At 47.9% G+C, this 23664-nt stretch overlaps 13 non-coding genes and 2 pseudogenes across 13 annotated transcripts; all 15 read left to right on the top strand.

The window, feature by feature from the left end:
- The first annotated feature begins 431 nt into the window (after positions 1-431).
- LOC141194561 (U2 spliceosomal RNA) lies at positions 432-622 on the top strand. Its single transcript, XR_012267183.1, has one exon. It is a non-coding gene; the product is annotated as a U2 spliceosomal RNA (small nuclear RNA).
- Positions 623-1744: 1122 nt separating this feature from the next.
- LOC141194562 (U2 spliceosomal RNA) lies at positions 1745-1935 on the top strand. The gene has a single exon (XR_012267184.1). It is a non-coding gene; the product is annotated as a U2 spliceosomal RNA (small nuclear RNA).
- A 1120-nt stretch (positions 1936-3055) lies between these two features.
- On the top strand, positions 3056-3246 carry LOC141195793 (U2 spliceosomal RNA). The gene has a single exon (XR_012268370.1). It is a non-coding gene; the product is annotated as a U2 spliceosomal RNA (small nuclear RNA).
- A 1121-nt stretch (positions 3247-4367) lies between these two features.
- On the top strand, positions 4368-4558 carry LOC141194563 (U2 spliceosomal RNA). The gene has a single exon (XR_012267185.1). It is a non-coding gene; the product is annotated as a U2 spliceosomal RNA (small nuclear RNA).
- Positions 4559-5679: 1121 nt separating this feature from the next.
- LOC141194564 (U2 spliceosomal RNA) lies at positions 5680-5870 on the top strand. The gene has a single exon (XR_012267186.1). It is a non-coding gene; the product is annotated as a U2 spliceosomal RNA (small nuclear RNA).
- A 1121-nt stretch (positions 5871-6991) lies between these two features.
- LOC141196419 (U2 spliceosomal RNA) lies at positions 6992-7089 on the top strand (annotated as a pseudogene).
- Positions 7090-12633: 5544 nt separating this feature from the next.
- Positions 12634-12834, top strand: LOC141196396 (U2 spliceosomal RNA; annotated as a pseudogene).
- Positions 12835-13955: 1121 nt separating this feature from the next.
- Positions 13956-14146, top strand: LOC141194565 (U2 spliceosomal RNA). Its single transcript, XR_012267187.1, has one exon. It is a non-coding gene; the product is annotated as a U2 spliceosomal RNA (small nuclear RNA).
- A 1119-nt stretch (positions 14147-15265) lies between these two features.
- LOC141194566 (U2 spliceosomal RNA) lies at positions 15266-15456 on the top strand. Its single transcript, XR_012267188.1, has one exon. It is a non-coding gene; the product is annotated as a U2 spliceosomal RNA (small nuclear RNA).
- Positions 15457-16577: 1121 nt separating this feature from the next.
- Positions 16578-16768, top strand: LOC141194567 (U2 spliceosomal RNA). The gene has a single exon (XR_012267189.1). It is a non-coding gene; the product is annotated as a U2 spliceosomal RNA (small nuclear RNA).
- A 1122-nt stretch (positions 16769-17890) lies between these two features.
- Positions 17891-18081, top strand: LOC141194568 (U2 spliceosomal RNA). The gene has a single exon (XR_012267190.1). It is a non-coding gene; the product is annotated as a U2 spliceosomal RNA (small nuclear RNA).
- A 1122-nt stretch (positions 18082-19203) lies between these two features.
- Positions 19204-19393, top strand: LOC141196190 (U2 spliceosomal RNA). The gene has a single exon (XR_012268754.1). It is a non-coding gene; the product is annotated as a U2 spliceosomal RNA (small nuclear RNA).
- A 1127-nt stretch (positions 19394-20520) lies between these two features.
- LOC141196192 (U2 spliceosomal RNA) lies at positions 20521-20710 on the top strand. Its single transcript, XR_012268756.1, has one exon. It is a non-coding gene; the product is annotated as a U2 spliceosomal RNA (small nuclear RNA).
- Positions 20711-21834: 1124 nt separating this feature from the next.
- LOC141196058 (U2 spliceosomal RNA) lies at positions 21835-22025 on the top strand. The gene has a single exon (XR_012268625.1). It is a non-coding gene; the product is annotated as a U2 spliceosomal RNA (small nuclear RNA).
- A 1124-nt stretch (positions 22026-23149) lies between these two features.
- LOC141194569 (U2 spliceosomal RNA) lies at positions 23150-23340 on the top strand. Its single transcript, XR_012267191.1, has one exon. It is a non-coding gene; the product is annotated as a U2 spliceosomal RNA (small nuclear RNA).
- The last annotated feature ends 324 nt before the right edge of the window (positions 23341-23664 follow it).

The raw sequence follows: 23664 nt of genomic DNA on the forward strand, positions 1-23664 counted from the left end.
ACGCTGGCTGCACGTGTCATAATAGGCTCTGAGCCTTTATATACCTGCGCACAGCAGCAGCCACCTTCAGTCTGCTGCTGGACAGCCAGCAGCAGCAGCAGCAGGAGAGGTAATTAATCAGCAACCCTCCTGCTAAGGGTAGACAGCTGCTCGTTCCACCCCCCCCCCCCCGCCTTAATTGGTTCTCCTCCCTTCCAACGGTGTTGAGGCGGGTGGGAACAGCCGGGGGTTGAGGGTACTGTGCTAAAAGAGGTGGAGTTATGCAGATCTAAAACGCGTGGATTGCAGCAGCAGCAAGCCGAAAAGTGCAGGCATGTGAGGGATCTAGAGGTTGACAGCATGTCTTCTTAACGGGAGTCCAGGTGGCCATCTCCACAAATGGACTTTTCAGAATCCTTGGGTGGCACCGTAGTCGGAAACCAATTCTGGTTATCGCTTCTCGGCCTTTTGGCTAAGATCAAGTGTAGTATCTGTTCTTATCAGTTTAATATCTGATACGTCCCCTATCTGGGGACCATATATTAAATGGATTTTTAGAACAGGGAGATGGAAAAAGAGCTTGCTCTGTCCACTCCACGCATTGACCTGGTATTGCAGTATCTCCAGGACCGGTGCACCCCTTCTTTAATGCAGTTTCTAAAATCAGAAAGAATTGAATTCAATGCTTTTTGTTCATTTTGCTTGTTTGTCGGATTTTGGGATGGACTCTTTGGCTTTGCTTTTCTTCTCCTCATTGGATTTTTCATGTTAAAAGTTGCAGAAGCCAGATGACAAGCTCATTTTGGTTCAACTTCAGCAACTGTGCATTGCATTGCCATGTAATGTAATGTAATGCAATGCTATCTATCTAGCTCTCCCTCTATACTTCCTTTTGGATAAACAGACATATTAGGCAAGCATTTTGGAGCTTTCACCTAAATAACTACAGGTGGTGAGATAAGCTGCACAATATAATTGACCTTTCAGTATATTGTTGCACACACACCATCTATTTAGCAAATGCCCTTGTTATCAACAGCAGCCTTTTAAACTCACCTGAGCTAACAGGTATGTGAGCTGGTTACTCTGCTGCGCTTAAAATTTCTTTTTTGGTTTGCTACAATGCCTTTTCTGAAACGTTGTCTCCCTCTGCTGGAACACTGACTTCTTTCATTTAATGCCTGCAGACTATAAAAGAGAAACCAACCCAAAAAGTTTGGTTGATTAGTCTGTGGCATTCTTTTAAACTGTTGCTTATGGCGGTCTCTGTGAGCTTCTCAGTGACATTCAGCCATCCAGGTATCCCGCCTGCAGTAGACGGAATGTGGCAATGGAACGCTGGCTGCGCGTGTCATAATAGGCTCTGAGCCTTTATATACCTGCGCACAGCAGCAGCCACCTTCAGTCTGCTGCTGGACAGCCAGCAGCAGCAGCAGCAGGAGAGGTAATTAATCAGCAACCCTCCTGCTAAGGGTAGACAGCTGCTCGTTCCACCCCCCCCCCCCGCCTTAATTGGTTCTCCTCCCTTCCAACGGTGTTGAGGCGGGTGGGAACAGCCGGGGGTTGAGGGTACTGTGCTAAAAGAGGTGGAGTTATGCAGATCTAAAACGCGTGGATTGCAGCAGCAGCAAGCCGAAAAGTGCAGGCATGTGAGGGATCTAGAGGTTGACAGCATGTCTTCTTAACGGGAGTCCAGGTGGCCATCTCCACAAATGGACTTTTCAGAATCCTTGGGTGGCACCGTAGTCGGAAACCAATTCTGGTTATCGCTTCTCGGCCTTTTGGCTAAGATCAAGTGTAGTATCTGTTCTTATCAGTTTAATATCTGATACGTCCCCTATCTGGGGACCATATATTAAATGGATTTTTAGAACAGGGAGATGGAAAAAGAGCTTGCTCTGTCCACTCCACGCATTGACCTGGTATTGCAGTATCTCCAGGACCGGTGCACCCCTTCTTTAATGCAGTTTCTAAAATCAGAAAGAATTGAATTCAATGCTTTTTGTTCATTTGGCTTGTTTGTCGGATTTTGGGATGGACTCTTTGGCTTTGCTTTTCTTCTCCTCATTGGATTTTTCATGTTAAAAGTTGCAGAAGCCAGATGACAAGCTCATTTTGGTTCAACTTCAGCAACTGTGCATTGCATTGCCATGTAATGTAATGTAATGCAATGCTATCTATCTAGCTCTCCCTCTATACTTCCTTTTGGATAAACAGACATATTAGGCAAGCATTTTGGAGCTTTCACCTAAATAACTACAGGTGGTGAGATAAGCTGCACAATATAATTGACCTTTCAGTATATTGTTGCACACACACCATCTATTTAGCAAATGCCCTTGTTATCAACAGCAGCCTTTTAAACTCACCTGAGCTAACAGGTATGTGAGCTGGTTACTCTGCTGCGCTTAAAATTTCTTTTTTGGTTTGCTACAATGCCTTTTCTGAAACGTTGTCTCCCTCTGCTGGAACACTGACTTCTTTCATTTAATGCCTGCAGACTATAAAAGAGAAACCAACCCAAAAAGTTTGGTTGATTAGTCTGTGGCATTCTTTTAAACTGTTGCTTATGGCGGTCTCTGTGAGCTTCTCAGTGACATTCAGCCATCCAGGTATCCCGCCTGCAGTAGACGGAATGTGGCAATGGAACGCTGGCTGCGCGTGTCATAATAGGCTCTGAGCCTTTATATACCTGCGCACAGCAGCAGCCACCTTCAGTCTGCTGCTGGACAGCCAGCAGCAGCAGCAGCAGGAGAGGTAATTAATCAGCAACCCTCCTGCTAAGGGTAGACAGCTGCTCGTTCCACCCCCCCCCCGCCTTAATTGGTTCTCCTCCCTTCCAACGGTGTTGAGGCGGGTGGGAACAGCCGGGGGTTGAGGGTACTGTGCTAAAAGAGGTGGAGTTATGCAGATCTAAAACGCGTGGATTGCAGCAGCAGCAAGCCGAAAAGTGCAGGCATGTGAGGGATCTAGAGGTTGACAGCATGTCTTCTTAACGGGAGTCCAGGTGGCCATCTCCACAAATGGACTTTTCAGAATCCTTGGGTGGCACCGTAGTTGGAAACCAATTCTGGTTATCGCTTCTCGGCCTTTTGGCTAAGATCAAGTGTAGTATCTGTTCTTATCAGTTTAATATCTGATAGGTCCCCTATCTGGGGACCATATATTAAATGGATTTTTAGAACAGGGAGATGGAAAAAGAGCTTGCTCTGTCCACTCCACGCATTGACCTGGTATTGCAGTATCTCCAGGACCGGTGCACCCCTTCTTTAATGCAGTTTCTAAAATCAGAAAGAATTGAATTCAATGCTTTTTGTTCATTTTGCTTGTTTGTCGGATTTTGGGATGGACTCTTTGGCATTGCTTTTCTTCTCCTCATTGGATTTTTCATGTTAAAAGTTGCAGAAGCCAGATGACAAGCTCATTTTGGTTCAACTTCAGCAACTGTGCATTGCATTGCCATGTAATGTAATGTAATGCAATGCTATCTATCTAGCTCTCCCTCTATACTTCCTTTTGGATAAACAGACATATTAGGCAAGCATTTTGGAGCTTTCACCTAAATAACTACAGGTGGTGAGATAAGCTGCACAATATAATTGACCTTTCAGTATATTGTTGCACACACACCATCTATTTAGCAAATGCCCTTGTTATCAACAGCAGCCTTTTAAACTCACCTGAGCTAACAGGTATGTGAGCTGGTTACTCTGCTGCGCTTAAAATTTCTTTTTTGGTTTGCTACAATGCCTTTTCTGAAACGTTGTCTCCCTCTGCTGGAACACTGACTTCTTTCATTTAATGCCTGCAGACTATAAAAGAGAAACCAACCCAAAAAGTTTGGTTGATTAGTCTGTGGCATTCTTTTAAACTGTTGCTTATGGCGGTCTCTGTGAGCTTCTCAGTGAAATTCAGCCATCCAGGTATCCCGCCTGCAGTAGACGGAATGTGGCAATGGAACGCTGGCTGCGCGTGTCATAATAGGCTCTGAGCCTTTATATACCTGCGCACAGCAGCAGCCACCTTCAGTCTGCTGCTGGACAGCCAGCAGCAGCAGCAGCAGGAGAGGTAATTAATCAGCAACCCTCCTGCTAAGGGTAGACAGCTGCTCGTTCCACCCCCCCCCCCGCCTTAATTGGTTCTCCTCCCTTCCAACGGTGTTGAGGCGGGTGGGAACAGCCGGGGGTTGAGGGTACTGTGCTAAAAGAGGTGGAGTTATGCAGATCTAAAACGCGTGGATTGCAGCAGCAGCAAGCCGAAAAGTGCAGGCATGTGAGGGATCTAGAGGTTGACAGCATGTCTTCTTAACGGGAGTCCAGGTGGCCATCTCCACAAATGGACTTTTCAGAATCCTTGGGTGGCACCGTAGTCGGAAACCAATTCTGGTTATCGCTTCTCGGCCTTTTGGCTAAGATCAAGTGTAGTATCTGTTCTTATCAGTTTAATATCTGATACGTCCCCTATCTGGGGACCATATATTAAATGGATTTTTAGAACAGGGAGATGGAAAAAGAGCTTGCTCTGTCCACTCCACGCATTGACCTGGTATTGCAGTATCTCCAGGACCGGTGCACCCCTTCTTTAATGCAGTTTCTAAAATCAGAAAGAATTGAATTCAATGCTTTTTGTTCATTTTGCTTGTTTGTCGGATTTTGGGATGGACTCTTTGGCTTTGCTTTTCTTCTCCTCATTGGATTTTTCATGTTAAAAGTTGCAGAAGCCAGATGACAAGCTCATTTTGGTTCAACTTCAGCAACTGTGCATTGCATTGCCATGTAATGTAATGTAATGCAATGCTATCTATCTAGCTCTCCCTCTATACTTCCTTTTGGATAAACAGACATATTAGGCAAGCATTTTGGAGCTTTCACCTAAATAACTACAGGTGGTGAGATAAGCTGCACAATATAATTGACCTTTCAGTATATTGTTGCACACACACCATCTATTTAGCAAATGCCCTTGTTATCAACAGCAGCCTTTTAAACTCACCTGAGCTAACAGGTATGTGAGCTGGTTACTCTGCTGCGCTTAAAATTTCTTTTTTGGTTTGCTACAATGCCTTTTCTGAAACGTTGTCTCCCTCTGCTGGAACACTGACTTCTTTCATTTAATGCCTGCAGACTATAAAAGAGAAACCAACCCAAAAAGTTTGGTTGATTAGTCTGTGGCATTCTTTTAAACTGTTGCTTATGGCGGTCTCTGTGAGCTTCTCAGTGACATTCAGCCATCCAGGTATCCCGCCTGCAGTAGACGGAATGTGGCAATGGAACGCTGGCTGCGCGTGTCATAATAGGCTCTGAGCCTTTATATACCTGCGCACAGCAGCAGCCACCTTCAGTCTGCTGCTGGACAGCCAGCAGCAGCAGCAGCAGGAGAGGTAATTAATCAGCAACCCTCCTGCTAAGGGTAGACAGCTGCTCGTTCCACCCCCCCCCCCGCCTTAATTGGTTCTCCTCCCTTCCAACGGTGTTGAGGCGGGTGGGAACAGCCGGGGGTTGAGGGTACTGTGCTAAAAGAGGTGGAGTTATGCAGATCTAAAACGCGTGGATTGCAGCAGCAGCAAGCCGAAAAGTGCAGGCATGTGAGGGATCTAGAGGTTGACAGCATGTCTTCTTAACGGGAGTCCAGGTGGCCATCTCCACAAATGGACTTTTCAGAATCCTTGGGTGGCACCGTAGTCGGAAACCAATTCTGGTTATCGCTTCTCGGCCTTTTGGCTAAGATCAAGTGTAGTATCTGTTCTTATCAGTTTAATATCTGATACGTCCCCTATCTGGGGACCATATATTAAATGGATTTTTAGAACAGGGAGATGGAAAAAGAGCTTGCTCTGTCCACTCCACGCATTGACCTGGTATTGCAGTATCTCCAGGACCGGTGCACCCCTTCTTTAATGCAGTTTCTAAAATCAGAAAGAATTGAATTCAATGCTTTTTGTTCATTTTGCTTGTTTGTCGGATTTTGGGATGGACTCTTTGGCTTTGCTTTTCTTCTCCTCATTGGATTTTTCATGTTAAAAGTTGCAGAAGCCAGATGACAAGCTCATTTTGGTTCAACTTCAGCAACTGTGCATTGCATTGCCATGTAATGTAATGTAATGCAATGCTATCTATCTAGCTCTCCCTCTATACTTCCTTTTGGATAAACAGACATATTAGGCAAGCATTTTGGAGCTTTCACCTAAATAACTACAGGTGGTGAGATAAGCTGCACAATATAATTGACCTTTCAGTATATTGTTGCACACACACCATCTATTTAGCAAATGCCCTTGTTATCAACAGCAGCCTTTTAAACTCACCTGAGCTAACAGGTATGTGAGCTGGTTACTCTGCTGCGCTTAAAATTTCTTTTTTGGTTTGCTACAATGCCTTTTCTGAAACGTTGTCTCCCTCTGCTGGAACACTGACTTCTTTCATTTAATGCCTGCAGACTATAAAAGAGAAACCAACCCAAAAAGTTTGGTTGATTAGTCTGTGGCATTCTTTTAAACTGTTGCTTATGGCGGTCTCTGTGAGCTTCTCAGTGACATTCAGCCATCCAGGTATCCCGCCTGCAGTAGAGGGAATGTGGCAATGGAACGCTGGCTGCGCGTGTCATAATAGGCTCTGAGCCTTTATATACCTGCGCACAGCAGTAGCCACCTTCAGTCTGCTGCTGGACAGCCAGCAGCAGCAGCAGCAGGAGAGGTAATTAATCAGCAACCCTCCTGCTAAGGGTAGACAGCTGCTCGTTCCACCCCCCCCACCGCCTTAATTGGTTCTCCTCCCTTCCAACGGTGTTGAGGCGGGTGGGAACAGCCGGGGGTTGAGGGTACTGTGCTAAAAGAGGTGGAGTTATGCAGATCTAAAACGCGTGGATTGCAGCAGCAGCAAGCCGAAAAGTGCAGGCATGTGAGGGATCTAGAGGTTGACAGCATGTCTTCTTAACGGGAGTCCAGGTGGCCATCTCCACAAATGGACTTTTCAGAATCCTTGGGTGGCACCGTAGTCGGAAACCAATTCTGGTTATCGCTTCTCGGCCTTTTGGCTAAGATCAAGTGTAGTATCTGTTCTTTTAAGAACACAAGAGCTACGATCTACACTTGACGAGAGCGATCGAACTCAGAAGGAGAAGAGCTTCGGAGCCCAGCTGACATCGGAGAAGGAAGGCGGATATCGGTGGGAGGAAGAAGCTCTAAAGAATCCAGAAGAAGACGAAGACTCGGAGAAGAATTGGGCTGTCCTGTGGAATCTTCGAGGAAGAAAATCATCGAGACAAAGACCTTTCGGGGAATTTGTCCAGAACACGACGGGAGAAGAATCTGCATAGCTCCACCCATTCCGGGAAGAGTTCCAGATCCAGCTCCAAGAAGTAACTGCAGGAGGAAAGCCATGGCAAGCGCTGCGAGGAAGGCCGAAAAGAAGAGCCTGGAGCCGGGGACAGCCAGGAGGGCCCAGCCAGGAGCCGATTCTGACCCCAAGGACTCTGCCTCCACGAATGGCCAGCAGAAGGGACCCCAGAAGCCCCGCCACGAAGCTCCAGCCCTGGAGCCATGGATGCGGCAGACGGTGGCCCTGAAGCTGAAGGAAGTGGATGGGAGGGTGCCGGACATGTCCTCGGACGTGTTCTGCCAGAAGATGCTGCTGGATCGAGGCTTCTCCAGGTCGGACACCCTCAGCATCCAGACCTTCTTGACGGGGATCTTCTTCGTCACCTTCGCCACTGTGAACACCTGCAGGAGGTTCTGGGAAATGGTAAGCGCAAAAGGACCGGATAATTCTTTCTCTGCCTTTACAGGTAGCTGCCCTATCCAGAGGGACGAAAGGAGGATCACGGTCTCCATGCGCAACCCGCACACCCCAGGCCAAGACATCTGTACCTTCCTGAGACGCTTCTGTTTGGTTGTGAAGGAACCCTCTCACATCCTGAATGGACTCGGCTTCTGGACAGGTAAGTGGTCGGTGACCGTTAGACTTCACAGGGACCTGGCGTACTCAGACGGACTTCGGCACCTGCCCCCGACATTCTCCCTGGGCAACTCCTACGGCCTCATCTATTACCCGGACATGCCGCGGAACTGCAGGAGATGCGGCAAGAACGGCCACGAGATGAAGAACTGCAAGGAGGATGCCTGCAGGATTTGTCGAGTGACGGGACACAGCTCGAAGGACTGCCCGAAGAAGACGTCCTGCAACCTGTGTGGGCTGGCGGCTCATCTGTACAAGGATTGCCCCAAGCGTGAGAGATCCTGGGCATCGGTGGTTGCGACGACCCCTGCTCCGGAGGACAAGGCCCCGACGACCAGGCCTGTGAAGGTCAAGGACGCGACGACCAAGGCCCCAGCGGCCAAGGCCGAGACGACCAAGGCCAAAGCGGTCAAGGAGTCGGTGGCCAAAGCCGCAGCGACGGTCCCAGCAGCTCCGAAGCAGAAGAAAAAGTCAAAGGAGGGTAAGAGTTCTGTCACCCCTCTCTCGATCCCTCCCCCTGCCACCCCTGTCCAATCCCCCCCCACCCCGGCCACCCCTGCTGAGGATTCCACTTCCTCTTCCTCCTTCCCCTACTCCTCAGCAGGTGTCCTTTCCCCTGCCCCGGCAGCCACTCTCCCTCCCCAGACCATGGTAGCGGTGGAATTAACCTTTCCTCCACCTGCCGCTATCTATTCCGAGGAGGATTTTCCCCTTCTTGTCTCCCCAGTTCCAACTCGGGGAAAGAGGAAGGTGGAGGACAGCCCTGCTACTGAATCCTCCAAAAAGAAGATTCTGGATTTCATAGGCGAAAAGGAGGATACCCTCCCTGAGCCAGAAGAGATGGAGCACATGGTTGAGACCCTGGTGGCCGAGCCAGAAGAGGAGGAACTGGTGGTCGCCGAGATCGAGGCCGCGCTGCTTGACCAGATGGAGGAAGAGGGCCTGCTGGTGATCCCGTCACCAGCAGTCAACACCGACGAGGGACCACCCGACCGGAGTGGTAACTAAGGTGTATTGCCTGCGCTAACTTTTTCTTTTTTCCCTACATGATGGCTAATATTAACTTATTTTCCATTAATGTCAGGAGCATCAAGGACAAGTTCAGACGTCAGACTATTTATGCCTTCCTTACTTCCCAGTTGTGTGATGTTTATATGTTGCAGGAATGTTCCCTTCCCTCCTCTAGGTCCTTCAAACATCTGGCCAGGGAGTGGTCCCACGGTCCATCCTACTGGTCCGGTGGGGGTGACTGCAAGTCTGCGGGGGTCGCAATTCTGATCAGGGGGGGCGCATTCACGCTTGAGTCCGTCCAGGAGCTCATCTGCGGCAGGGCTCTTGTTGTAGATGGCAACTGGGCGGGAGAACCTGTCAGGTTCATCAACGTGTATGCGTCCCCACTGAAGAATGAGCGTTTGGAGCTTTTCCAGACCCTGCGGCTTCAGCTTGCCACCACCAGGACCTTAGTGATGGCCGGGGATTTCAACTGCCCCATCGAGGAGGATGGTCGTAGTTCTGGCACATCTGCCAAGTTGGACATCACGTCCAAGCTGCTCATCGAGATGGTAACCGAGGCCTCTCTTCAGGACGTGGTGGGCTCCATGGGGAGAGGCTCCACAAACTATTCGTGGAGCCGACCCGATGGCTCACTCCGCTCCAGGATTGACTTTGTGTTCACCTCTCGGGCAGTCAGGCAGAGTAGGCACTCGATGGTCCCCTGCTTCTTCTCCGACCACAGAGCCATTCACTTACAAGGTGTCCTCGGCGACGGTTTTCCGTCCGGCCCCGGCTCCTGGAAGCTGAATTGTGCTCTGCTGGCTCAGGATGAAGTCGTGGAGGAGCTGAGAGCAGCCTACGCAATGTGGCAGTCCTACAAGGGTAGCTTCCAAACAGTCTCTGATTGGTGGGAATATGTTAAACTTGAGTTTCGCTGTTTCTTTCAGGCCAAGGGTCGACAACAGGCGTGTGAGAAGAGGAGGGACTTCAGAGGGCTGCAGCGCGAGCTGCGGTCGCTGCAGGACCTTCTTCACTGCGGCTGGGACGTGAGGGAGGAGCTGGAGGAGACCAAGAAGAGCCTGAAAAGGCACTTTGAGGAGGAGTCCAAGCGAATCGTCTTCCGTTCCAAAGTGGAGAATCTGGAGAAGGGTGAGAAATGTAACTCATTCTTTTTCAGGAAACTTCATGCCGGTCACACGCCCCTGAACGAGCTGCGAGACGAGAGCGGAAACATGCGACGTGGGAAGGAGGACGTGATGAGGGTCGTCAGCGACTTCTACAGCGAACTCTACTCCCACAAGACTACCGACCCCGACGCTGCTGATAAGTTCCTGTCAGGTATCACTAACCATCTTGATCCTGCAGGCACGGCAGCCTTGGACAAACCTCTGATGGTGGGCGAATTGCTCTCTGCCGCTAAATCCTTTAGGACCGGCAGGACCCCGGGCAGTGATGGTCTTCCAGCGGAGCTCTATGTAGCGCTGGGAGACCTCATCTGTCCGGACCTGTTGGACCTGTACGAGGAGATGGTGGTGGAGGGTAGAATGCCTCCATCTTTGAGGGAAGGAATGGTCACGATCCTGTACAAGCGGAAGGGAGAGAGGTGCGACCTGAGGAATTGGCGTCCCATCACTCTGCTCAACGTGGACTACAAGATCCTGGCCAAGACGATGGCGACACGACTTAAGACGGTCATCGGACGGATTATCCACCCGGACCAGACCTGCGGCATCCCTGGACGTCGCATCGCAGACAGCCTCGCTCTCGTGCGGGACACGGTCGAGTACATCAAGGTCCGCCGCGCACACGCGGCCCTGGTCTCCTTGGATCAGGAGAAGGCCTTCGACCGGGTTTCCCACGAGTTCATGGGCCGAGCTCTGCACCGGTTAGGTTTGGGTAACATGTTTTGTTCGTATGTCCGTCTGATGTATTTTGATATCCACAGCTCGGTGTTGGTGAACGGCTGGAAGACTGACCCCTTCCCTGTCCTCTCTGGGGTCAGACAAGGCTGCCCTCTATCACCTCTTCTTTTTGTTTGTGTTATAGAACTCTTCGCAGAGGCTATCCGGCAGAATGGAGAGATCAGAGGGATCACCGCACCGGGTCCGGGACGACACGAGGTCAAGTGCTCGCTCTACATGGACGACGTCACCGTCTTCTGCACTGATCGTGGTTCAGTCGACGCCCTCGTCCAGACGTGTGAGAGGTTCGGCCGGGCTTCAGGGGCCAAAGTCAACTGCAGGAAGTCGGAAGCCATGCTCTTCGGGGATTGGCAGCCGGCCTCCTCCGCCCCCTTCCCCTTCAACATTCAACCGGATTTCCTCAAGGTGCTGGGAGTCTGGTTCGGGAAGGAAGGAGCGGCCCTCAAGTCCTGGCAAGAACGCTTGGCCAAGGTGAAGCAACGGATCGGACTCTGGAGCCTCAGACACCTCACTTGTGAGGGTAAGGCACTCGTCCTGCGTAATGAGGTCCTGCCCGTCTTGCAGTACACGGCGCAGGCCTGGCCCCCACACGTCACTGTGTGCAGGGCCATTACCAGGACAGTGTTTCACTTTGTCTGGGGATCCAAGATGGACAGAGTCAGGCGGGCCGTCATGTACAAGGAGCCTCGCAAGGGTGGGAAGGGCGTTCCAGATATCCCCACCCTCCTGCGATCCTCTTTTGTGTGTGATTGTGTCCGCCGGACTTTGCAAGTCAAGAATGGCTCCGCGGGCAGGTCCATGTCTCGCTTCTTCCTGCTTCCTCTTTGGAGGCGACTCGGCTGGGACAAGTGGGACAGCTCCTTCCCCTACAACTGGACGACGCCATGGTTCTACGGAGACGTCGTTCGATTTGTGGGGGAACATCAACTGGAGGGACTCAAGCCCGACTTGTGGAAGCCCAAAACTATCCACAAGCTCATCAGAGCCAAGGATGACGTGGAGAACATCACAGGACTTCACCAGGACACGCTGGAGACTGTGTGGACAAATGTGTCGTCTGACAGGCTGACCAACGGGCACAAGGACTTGTCGTGGATGGCGATTCAGGGCGGACTGCCCGTCCGGTCATTCATGCATGCCCGGAACCTGTGCAAGACCCGGTACTGCCAAAGATGCCCCTTCGTGGAGGAAACATCTTTGCACACTTTTTGGGACTGCGGATTTGCACAGCGCCTGTTGACTGCCCTTGAGGACGACCTGAGGAACTCTGTCCCCAGGGCGAGCCTATCGCACCATTCTGTGTTTTACGGACTCTTCCCTGGGGTTCATACCGTCGGAGCCATCCAGGAGGCTTGGCGCCTTATGAACTGCTTCAAGGATGCCGTTTGGGTCGCCAGGAACCGGCTCATCTTGAGGAGGGAGAGGATGTCCATCCAGGACTGCCGCAGGCTGATCCACAGCCTGCTCAGAGACTATTCCATCGTGGACAGTACGGAGGACGAGGATGAGGACTAAACCCCTCCTCCCCCTCTCCCCTTATGTGTCTTGTCTTTCAATAAAGCTTCGGGCCTGTGATTTTCCCCTCCCCATCCCCTTTTTCCCAATCCCCATCCCTTTTCACGGTTCGTCGTACTGTATTGATTGACATGCTTTTTCTTTCAGATTGAGTGTTTTGTGTAGCATAGGGGTGTGATGTGTCTAGTTAGTGCGTCGTATCCTCATGCTATGTAAATATGATGTAGAATTCTGTGTGTACTGGGCTGCGGCACTGTACACTGTCTGTTAACTTATTTTTTTGTGCTAATAAAAGATATATTCAATAAAAAAAAAAAAATTCTGTTCTTATCAGTTTAATATCTGATACGTCCCCTATCTGGGGAACATATATTAAATGGATTTTTAGAACAGGGAGATGGAAAAAGAGCTTGCTCTGTCCACTCCACGCATTGACCTGGTATTGCAGTATCTCCAGGACCGGTGCACCCCTTCTTTAATGCAGTTTCTAAAATCAGAAAGAATTGAATTCAATGCTTTTTGTTCATTTTGCTTGTTTGTTGGATTTTGGGATGGACTCTTTGGCTTTGCTTTTCTTCTCCTCATTGGATTTTTCATGTTAAAAGTTGCAGAAGCCAGATGACAAGCTCATTTTGGTTCAACTGCAGCAACTGTGCATTGCATTGCCATGTAATGTAATGTAATGCAATGCTATCTATCTAGCTCTCCCTCTATACTTCCTTTTGGATAAACAGACATATTAGGCAAGCATTTTGGAGCTTTCACCTAAATAACTACAGGTGGTGAGATAAGCTGCACAATATAATTGACCTTTCAGTATATTGTTGCACACACACCATCTATTTAGCAAATGCCCTTGTTATCAACAGCAGCCTTTTAAACTCACCTGAGCTAACAGGTATGTGAGCTGGTTACTCTGCTGCGCTTAAAATTTCTTTTTTGGTTTGCTACAATGCCTTTTCTGAAACGTTGTCTCCCTCTGCTGGAACACTGACTTCTTTCATTTAATGCCTGCAGACTATAAAAGAGAAACCAACCCAAAAAGTTTGGTTGATTAGTCTGTGTCATTCTTTTAAACTGTTGCTTATGGCGGTCTCTGTGAGCTTCTCAGTGACATTCAGCCATCCAGGTATCCCGCCTGCAGTAGACGGAATGTGGCAATGGAACGCTGGCTGCGCGTGTCATAATAGGCTCTGAGCCTTTATATACCTGCGCACAGCAGCAGCCACCTTCAGTCTGCTGCTGGACAGCCAGCAGCAGCAGCAGCAGGAGAGGTAATTAATCAGCAACCCTCCTGCTAAGGGTAGACAGCTGCTCGTTCCACCCCCCCCCCCGCCTTAATTGGTTCTCCTCCCTTCCAACGGTGTTGAGGCGGGTGGGAACAGCCGGGGGTTGAGGGTACTGTGCTAAAAGAGGTGGAGTTATGCAGATCTAAAACGCGTGGATTGCAGCAGCAGCAAGCCGAAAAGTGCAGGCATGTGAGGGATCTAGAGGTTGACAGCATGTCTTCTTAACGGGAGTCCAGGTGGCCATCTCCACAAATGGACTTTTCAGAATCCTTGGGTGGCACCGTAGTCGGAAACCAATTCTGGTTATCGCTTCTCGGCCTTTTGGCTAAGATCAAGTGTAGTATCTGTTCTTATCAGTTTAATATCTGATACGTCCCCTATCTGGGGACCATATATTAAATGGATTTTTAGAACAGGGAGATGGAAAAAGAGCTTGCTCTGTCCACTCCACGCATTGACCTGGTATTGCAGTATCTCCAGGACCGGTGCACCCCTTCTTTAATGCAGTTTCTAAAATCAGAAAGAATTGAATTCAATGCTTTTTGTTCATTTTGCTTGTTTGTTGGATTTTGGGATGGACTCTTTGGCTTTGCTTTTCTTCTCCTCATTGGATTTTTCATGTTAAAAGTTGCAGAAGCCAGATGACAAGCTCATTTTGGTTCAACTTCAGCAACTGTGCATTGCATTGCCATGTAATGTAATGTAATGCAATGCTATCTATCTAGCTCTCCCTCTATACTTCCTTTTGGATAAACAGACATATTAGGCAAGCATTTTGGAGCTTTCACCTAAATAACTACAGGTGGTGAGATAAGCTGCACAATATAATTGACCTTTCAGTATATTGTTGCACACACACCATCTATTTAGCAAATGCCCTTGTTATCAACAGCAGCCTTTTAAACTCACCTGAGCTAACAGGTATGTGAGCTGGTTACTCTGCTGCGCTTAAAATTTCTTTTTTGGTTTGCTACAATGCCTTTTCTGAAACGTTGTCTCCCTCTGCTGGAACACTGACTTCTTTCATTTAATGCCTGCAGACTATAAAAGAGAAACCAACCCAAAAAGTTTGGTTGATTAGTCTGTGGCATTCTTTTAAACTGTTGCTTATGGCGGTCTCTGTGAGCTTCTCAGTGACATTCAGCCATCCAGGTATCCCGCCTGCAGTAGACGGAATGTGGCAATGGAACGCTGGCTGCGCGTGTCATAATAGGCTCTGAGCCTTTATATACCTGTGCACAGCAGCAGCCACCTTCAGTCTGCTGCTGGACAGCCAGCAGCAGCAGCAGCAGGAGAGGTAATTAATCAGCAACCCTCCTGCTAAGGGTAGACAGCTGCTCGTTCCACCCCCCCCCGCCTTAATTGGTACTCCTCCCTTCCAACGGTGTTGAGGCGGGTGGGAACAGCCGGGGGTTGAGGGTACTGTGCTAAAAGAGGTGGAGTTATGCAGATCTAAAACGCGTTGATTGCAGCAGCAGCAAGACGAAAAGTGCAGGCATGTGAGGGATCTAGAGGTTGACAGCATGTCTTCTTAACGGGAGTCCAGGTGGCCATCTCCACAAATGGACTTTTCAGAATCCTTGGGTGGCACCGTAGTCGGAAACCAATTCTGGTTATCGCTTCTCGGCCTTTTGGCTAAGATCAAGTGTAGTATCTGTTCTTATCAGTTTAATATCTGATACGTCCCCTATCTGGGGACCATATATTAAATGGATTTTTAGAACAGGGAGATGGAAAAAGAGCTTGCTCTGTCCACTCCACGCATTGACCTGGTATTGCAGTATCTCCAGGACCGGTGCACCCCTTCTTTAATGCAGTTTCTAAAATCAGAAAGAATTGAATTCAATGCTTTTTGTTCATTTTGCTTGTTTGTCGGATTTTGGGATGGACTCTTTGGCTTTGCTTTTCTTCTCCTCATTGGATTTTTCATGCTAAAAGTTGCAGAAGCCAGATGACAAGCTCATTTTGGTTCAACTTCAGCAACTGTGCATTGCATTGCCATGTAATGTAATGTAATGCAATGCTATCTATCTAGCTCTCCCTCTATACTTCCTTTTGGATAAACAGACATATTAGGCAAGCATTTAGGAGCTTTCACCTAAATAACTACAGGTGGTGAGATAAGCTGCACAATATAATTGACCTTTCAGTATATTGTTGCACACACACCATCTATTTAGCAAATGCCCTTGTTATCAACAGCAGCCTTTTAAACTCACCTGAGCTAACAGGTATGTGAGCTGGTTACTCTGCTGCGCTTAAAATTTCTTTTTTGGTTTGCTACAATGCCTTTTCTGAAACGTTGTCTCCCTCTGCTGGAACACTGACTTCTTTCATTTAATGCCTGCAGACTATAAAAGAGAAACCAACCCAAAAAGTTTGGTTGATTAGTCTGTGGCATTCTTTTAAACTGTTGCTTATGGCGGTCTCTGTGAGCTTCTCAGTGACATTCAGCCATCCAGGTATCCCGCCTGCAGTAGACGGAATGTGGCAATGGAACGCTGGCTGCGCGTGTCATAATAGGCTCTGAGCCTTTATATACCTGCGCACAGCAGCAGCCACCTTCAGTCTGCTGCTGGACAGCCAGCAGCAGCAGCAGCAGGAGAGGTAATTAATCAGCAACCCTCCTGCTAAGGGTAGACAGCTGCTCGTTCCACCCCCCCCCCCGCCTTAATTGGTTCTCCTCCCTTCCAACGGTGTTGAGGCGGGTGGGAACAGCCGGGGGTTGAGGGTACTGTGCTAAAAGAGGTGGAGTTATGCAGATCTAAAACGCGTGGATTGCAGCAGCAGCAAGCCGAAAAGTGCAGGCATGTGAGGGATCTAGAGGTTGACAGCATGTCTTCTTAACGGGAGTCCAGGTGGCCATCTCCACAAATGGACTTTTCAGAATCCTTGGGTGGCACCGTAGTCGGAAACCAATTCTGGTTATCGCTTCTCGGCCTTTTGGCTAAGATCAAGTGTAGTATCTGTTCTTATCAGTTTAATATCTGATACGTCCCCTATCTGGGGACCATATATTAAATGGATTTTTAGAACAGGGAGATGGAAAAAGAGCTTGCTCTGTCCACTCCACGCATTGACCTGGTATTGCAGTATCTCCAGGACCGGTGCACCCCTTCTTTAATGCAGTTTCTAAAATCAGAAAGAATTGAATTCAATGCTTTTTGTTCATTTTGCTTGTTTGTCGGATTTTGGGATGGACTCTTTGGCTTTGCTTTTCTTCTCCTCATTGGATTTTTCATGTTAAAAGTTGCAGAAGCCAGATGACAAGCTCATTTTGGTTCAACTTCAGCAACTGTGCATTGCATTGCCATGTAATGTAATGTAATGCAATGCTATCTATCTAGCTCTCCCTCTATACTTCCTTTTGGATAAACAGACATATTAGGCAAGCATTTTGGAGCTTTCACCTAAATAACTACAGGTGGTGAGATAAGCTGCACAATATAATTGACCTTTCAGTATATTGTTGCACACACACCATCTATTTAGCAAATGCCCTTGTTATCAACAGCAGCCTTTTAAACTCACCTGAGCTAACAGGTATGTGAGCTGGTTACTCTGCTGCGCTTAAAATTTCTTTTTTGGTTTGCTACAATGCCTTTTCTGAAACGTTGTCTCCCTCTGCTGGAACACTGACTTCTTTCATTTAATGCCTGCAGACTATAAAAGAGAAACCAACCCAAAAAGTTTGGTTGATTAGTCTGTGGCATTCTTTTAAACTGTTGCTTATGGCGGTCTCTGTGAGCTTCTCAGTGACATTCAGCCATCCAGGTATCCCGCCTGCAGTAGACGGAATGTGGCAATGGAACGCTGGCTGCGCGTGTCATAATAGGCTCTGAGCCTTTATATACCTGCGCACAGCAGCAGCCACCTTCAGTCTGCTGCTGGACAGCCAGCAGCAGCAGCAGCAGGAGAGGTAAGTAATCAGCAACCCTCCTGCTAAGGGTAGACAGCTGCTCGTTCCACCCCCCCCCCCCGCCTTAATTGGTTCTCCTCCCTTCCAACGGTGTTGAGGCGGGTGGGAACAGCCGGGGGTTGAGGGTACTGTGCTAAAAGAGGTGGAGTTATGCAGATCTAAAACGCGTGGATTGCAGCAGCAGCAAGCCGAAAAGTGCAGGCATGTGAGGGATCTAGAGGTTGACAGCATGTCTTCTTAACGGGAGTCCAGGTGGCCATCTCCACAAATGGACTTTTCAGAATCCTTGGGTGGCACCGTAGTCGGAAACCAATTCTGGTTATCGCTTCTCGGCCTTTTGGCTAAGATCAAGTGTAGTATCTGTTCTTATCAGTTTAATATCTGATACGTCCCCTATCTGGGGACCATATATTAAATGGATTTTTAGAACAGGGAGATGGAAAAAGAGCTTGCTCTGTCCACTCCACGCATTGACCTGGTATTGCAGTATCTCCAGGACCGGTGCACCCCTTCTTTAATGCAGTTTCTAAAATCAGAAAGAATTGAATTCAATGCTTTTTGTTCATTTTGCTTGTTTGTCGGATTTTGGGATGGACTCTTTGGCTTTGCTTTTCTTCTCCTCATTGGATTTTTCATGTTAAAAGTTGCAGAAGCCAGATGACAAGCTCATTTTGGTTCAACTTCAGCAACTGTGCATTGCATTGCCATGTAATGTAATGTAATGCAATGCTATCTATCTAGCTCTCCCTCTATACTTCCTTTTGGATAAACAGACATATTAGGCAAGCATTTTGGAGCTTTCACCTAAATAACTACAGGTGGTGAGATAAGCTGCACAATATAATTGACCTTTCAGTATATTGTTGCACACACACCATCTATTTAGCAAATGCCCTTGTTATCAACAGCAGCCTTTTAAACTCACCTGAGCTAACAGGTATGTGAGCTGGTTACTCTGCTGCGCTTAAAATTTCTTTTTTGGTTTGCTACAATGCCTTTTCTGAAACGTTGTCTCCCTCTGCTGGAACACTGACTTCTTTCATTTAATGCCTGCAGACTATAAAAGAGAAACCAACCCAAAAAGTTTGGTTGATTAGTCTGTGGCATTCTTTTAAACTGTTGCTTATGGCGGTCTCTGTGAGCTTCTCAGTGACATTCAGCCATCCAGGTATCCCGCCTGCAGTAGACGGAATGTGGCAATGGAACGCTGGCTGCGCGTGTCATAATAGGCTCTGAGCCTTTATATACCTGCGCACAGCAGCAGCCACCTTCAGTCTGCTGCTGGACAGCCAGCAGCAGCAGCAGCAGGAGAGGTAATAAATCAGCAACCCTCCTGCTAAGGGTAGACAGCTGCTCGTTCCACCCCCCCCCCCCGCCTTAATTGGTTCTCCTCCCTGCCAACGGTGTTGAGGCGGGTGGGAACAGCCGGGGGTTGAGGGTACTGTGCTAAAAGAGGTGGAGTTATGCAGATCTAAAACGCGTGGATTGCAGCAGCAGCAAGCCGAAAAGTGCAGGCATGTGAGGGATCTAGAGGTTGACAGCATGTCTTCCTAACGGGAGTCCAGGTGGCCATCTCCACAAATGGACTTTTCAGAATCCTTGGGTGGCACCGTAGTCGGAAACCAATTCTGGTTATCGCTTCTCGGCCTTTTGGCTAAGATCAAGTGTAGTATCTGTTCTTATCAGTTTAATATCTGATACGTCCCCTATCTGGGGACCATATATTAAATGGCTTTTAGAACAGGGAGATGGAAAAAGAGCTTGCTCTGTCCACTCCACGCATTGACCTGGTATTGCAGTATCTCCAGGACCGGTGCACCCCTTCTTTAATGCAGTTTCTAAAATCAGAAAGAATTGAATTCAATGCTTTTTGTTCATTTTGCTTGTTTGTCGGATTTTGGGATGGACTCTTTGGCTTTGCTTTTCTTCTCCTCATTGGATTTTTCATGTTAAAAGTTGCAGAAGCCAGATGACAAGCTCATTTTGGTTCAACTTCAGCAACTGTGCATTGCATTGCCATGTAATGTAATGTAATGCAATGCTATCTATCTAGCTCTCCCTCTATACTTCCTTTTGGATAAACAGACATATTAGGCAAGCATTTTGGAGCTTTCACCTAAATAACTACAGGTGGTGAGATAAGCTGCACAATATAATTGACCTTTCAGTATATTGTTGCACACACACCATCTATTTAGCAAATGCCCTTGTTATCAACAGCAGCCTTTTAAACTCACCTGAGCTAACAGGTATGTGAGCTGGTTACTCTGCTGCGCTTAAAATTTCTTTTTTGGTTTGCTACAATGCCTTTTCTGAAACGTTGTCTCCCTCTGCTGGAACACTGACTTCTTTCATTTAATGCCTGCAGACTATAAAAGAGAAACCAACCCAAAAAGTTTGGTTGATTAGTCTGTGGCATTCTTTTAAACTGTTGCTTATGGCGGTCTCTGTGAGCTTCTCAGTGACATTCAGCCATCCAGGTATCCCGCCTGCAGTAGACGGAATGTGGCAATGGAACGCTGGCTGCGCGTGTCATAATAGGCTCTGAGCCTTTATATACCTGCGCACAGCAGCAGCCACCTTCAGTCTGCTGCTGGACAGCCAGCAGCAGCAGCAGCAGGAGAGGTAATAAATCAGCAACCCTCCTGCTAAGGGTAGACAGCTGCTCGTTCCACCCCCCCCCCCCCCCCCGCCTTAATTGGTTCTCCTCCCTTCCAACGGTGTTGAGGCGGGTGGGAACAGCCGGGGGTTGAGGGTACTGTGCTAAAAGAGGTGGAGTTATGCAGATCTAAAACGCGTGGATTGCAGCAGCAGCAAGCCGAAAAGTGCAGGCATGTGAGGGATCTAGAGGTTGACAGCATGTCTTCTTAACGGGAGTCCAGGTGGCCATCTCCACAAATGGACTTTTCAGAATCCTTGGGTGGCACCGTAGTCGGAAACCAATTCTGGTTATCGCTTCTCGGCCTTTTGGCTAAGATCAAGTGTAGTATCTGTTCTTATCAGTTTAATATCTGATACGTCCCCTATCTGGGGACCATATATTAAATGGCTTTTAGAACAGGGAGATGGAAAAAGAGCTTGCTCTGTCCACTCCACGCATTGACCTGGTATTGCAGTATCTCCAGGACCGGTGCACCCCTTCTTTAATGCAGTTTCTAAAATCAGAAAGAATTGAATTCAATGCTTTTTGTTCATTTTGCTTGTTTGTCGGATTTTGGGATGGACTCTTTGGCTTTGCTTTTCTTCTCCTCATTGGATTTTTCATGTTAAAAGTTGCAGAAGCCAGATGACAAGCTCATTTTGGTTCAACTTCAGCAACTGTGCATTGCATTGCCATGTAATGTAATGTAATGCAATGCTATCTATCTAGCTCTCCCTCTATACTTCCTTTTGGATAAACAGACATATTAGGCAAGCATTTTGGAGCTTTCACCTAAATAACTACAGGTGGTGAGATAAGCTGCACAATATAATTGACCTTTCAGTATATTGTTGCACACACACCATCTATTTAGCAAATGCCCTTGTTATCAACAGCAGCCTTTTAAACTCACCTGAGCTAACAGGTATGTGAGCTGGTTACTCTGCTGCGCTTAAAATTTCTTTTTTGGTTTGCTACAATGCCTTTTCTGAAACGTTGTCTCCCTCTGCTGGAACACTGACTTCTTTCATTTAATGCCTGCAGACTATAAAAGAGAAACCAACCCAAAAAGTTTGGTTGATTAGTCTGTGGCATTCTTTTAAACTGTTGCTTATGGCGGTCTCTGTGAGCTTCTCAGTGACATTCAGCCATCCAGGTATCCCGCCTGCAGTAGACGGAATGTGGCAATGGAACGCTGGCTGCGCGTGTCATAATAGGCTCTGAGCCTTTATATACCTGCGCACAGCAGCAGCCACCTTCAGTCTGCTGCTGGACAGCCAGCAGCAGCAGCAGCAGGAGAGGTAATAAATCAGCAACCCTCCTGCTAAGGGTAGACAGCTGCTCGTTCCACCCCCCCCCCCCCCGCCTTAATTGGTTCTCCTCCCTTCCAACGGTGTTGAGGCGGGTGGGAACAGCCGGGGGTTGAGGGTACTGTGCTAAAAGAGGTGGAGTTATGCAGATCTAAAACGCGTGGATTGCAGCAGCAGCAAGCCGAAAAGTGCAGGCATGTGAGGGATCTAGAGGTTGACAGCATGTCTTCTTAACGGGAGTCCAGGTGGCCATCTCCACAAATGGACTTTTCAGAATCCTTGGGTGGCACCGTAGTCGGAAACCAATTCTGGTTATCGCTTCTCGGCCTTTTGGCTAAGATCAAGTGTAGTATCTGTTCTTATCAGTTTAATATCTGATACGTCCCCTATCTGGGGACCATATATTAAATGGATTTTTAGAACAGGGAGATGGAAAAAGAGCTTGCTCTGTCCACTCCACGCATTGACCTGATATTGCAGTATCTCCAGGACCGGTGCACCCCTTCTTTAATGCAGTTTCTAAAATCAGAAAGAATTGAATTCAATGCTTTTTGTTCATTTTGCTTGTTTGTCGGATTTTGGGATGGACTCTTTGGCTTTGCTTTTCTTCTCCTCATTGGATTTTTCATGTTAAAAGTTGCAGAAGCCAGATGACAAGCTCATTTTGGTTCAACTTCAGCAACTGTGCATTGCATTGCCATGTAATGTAATGTAATGCAATGCTATCTATCTAGCTCTCCCTCTATACTTCCTTTTGGATAAACAGACATATTAGGCAAGCATTTTGGAGCTTTCACCTAAATAACTACAGGTGGTGAGATAAGCTGCACAATATAATTGACCTTTCAGTATATTGTTGCACACACACCATCTATTTAGCAAATGCCCTTGTTATCAACAGCAGCCTTTTAAACTCACCTGAGCTAACAGGTATGTGAGCTGGTTACTCTGCTGCGCTTAAAATTTCTTTTTTGGTTTGCTACAATGCCTTTTCTGAAACGTTGTCTCCCTCTGCTGGAACACTGACTTCTTTCATTTAATGCCTGCAGACTATAAAAGAGAAACCAACCCAAAAAGTTTGGTTGATTAGTCTGTGGCATTCTTTTAAACTGTTGCTTATGGCGGTCTCTGTGAGCTTCTCAGTGACATTCAGCCATCCAGGTATCCCGCCTGCAGTAGACGGAATGTGGCAATGGAACGCTGGCTGCGCGTGTCATAATAGGCTCTGAGCCTTTATATACCTGCGCACAGCAGCAGCCACCTTCAGTCTGCTGCTGGACAGCCAGGAGCAGCAGCAGCAGGAGAGGTAATTAATCAGCAACCCTCCTGCTAAGGGTAGACAGCTGCTCGTTCCACCCCCCCCCCCCCCGCCTTAATTGGTTCTCCTCCCTTCCAACGGTGTTGAGGCGGGTGGGAACAGCCGGGGGTTGAGGGTACTGTGCTAAAAGAGGTGGAGTTATGCAGATCTAAAACGCGTGGATTGCAGCAGCAGCAAGCCGAAAAGTGCAGGCATGTGAGGGATCTAGAGGTTGACAGCATGTCTTCTTAACGGGAGTCCAGGTGGCCATCTCCACAAATGGACTTTTCAGAATCCTTGGGTGGCACCGTAGTCGGAAACCAATTCTGGTTATCGCTTCTCGGCCTTTTGGCTAAGATCAAGTGTAGTATCTGTTCTTATCAGTTTAATATCTGATACGTCCCCTATCTGGGGACCATATATTAAATGGATTTTTAGAACAGGGAGATGGAAAAAGAGCTTGCTCTGTCCACTCCACGCATTGACCTGGTATTGCAGTATCTCCAGGACCGGTGCACCCCTTCTTTAATGCAGTTTCTAAAATCAGAAAGAATTGAATTCAATGCTTTTTGTTCATTTTGCTTGTTTGTCGGATTTTGGGATGGACTCTTTGGCTTTGCTTTTCTTCTCCTCATTGGATTTTTCATGTTAAAAGTTGCAGAAGCCAGATGACAAGCTCATTTTGGTTCAACTTCAGCAACTGTGCATTGCATTGCCATGTAATGTAATGTAATGCAATGCTATCTATCTAGCTCTCCCTCTATACTTCCTTTTGGATAAACAGACATATTAGGCAAGCATTTTGGAGCTTTCACCTAAATAACTACAGGTGGTGAGATAAGCTGCA

This window comes from Phyllobates terribilis, unplaced genomic scaffold, assembly GCF_046119375.1.
Source record: "Phyllobates terribilis strain yellow unplaced genomic scaffold, ASM4611937v1 Scaffold_74__1_contigs__length_7073193, whole genome shotgun sequence".
NCBI classification, from domain to species: Eukaryota; Metazoa; Chordata; class Amphibia; order Anura; family Dendrobatidae; genus Phyllobates; species Phyllobates terribilis.